The sequence below is a fragment of the Agaricus bisporus genome (genome assembly GCF_000300575.1).
Source record: "Agaricus bisporus var. bisporus H97 unplaced genomic scaffold AGABI2scaffold_10, whole genome shotgun sequence".
In the NCBI taxonomy this organism is placed as follows: Eukaryota; Fungi; Basidiomycota; class Agaricomycetes; order Agaricales; family Agaricaceae; genus Agaricus; species Agaricus bisporus.
The window spans coordinates 1571201-1571502 of record NW_006267345.1 but is presented as its reverse complement, the minus strand read 5'-3'; positions in this window follow the sequence as shown (position 1 = coordinate 1571502).

Below are 302 nucleotides of genomic sequence, written 5' to 3'. Positions count from 1 at the left end.
AAGAGGATTTCAAACCCAAGAAAGGAAAGATATATCCCTTGTCACCAAATGAAAGAGAAGAGGTCCAAGCATTCGTCAAGGACCAACTTCGAAAAGAATATATTAGACCATCGAAATCTCCTCAAACTTCGCCAGTATTTTTTGTGCCAAAGAAGGATGGAAAGAAGCGGATGGTGCAGGACTATAGGTTTTTGAACGACTGGACAATTAAGAACAATTACCCTTTACCTTTAATTTCTGAACTTATAGACACTATGGGTAGCAAACGATTATTTTCTAAGATAGATTTACGTTGGGGTTAT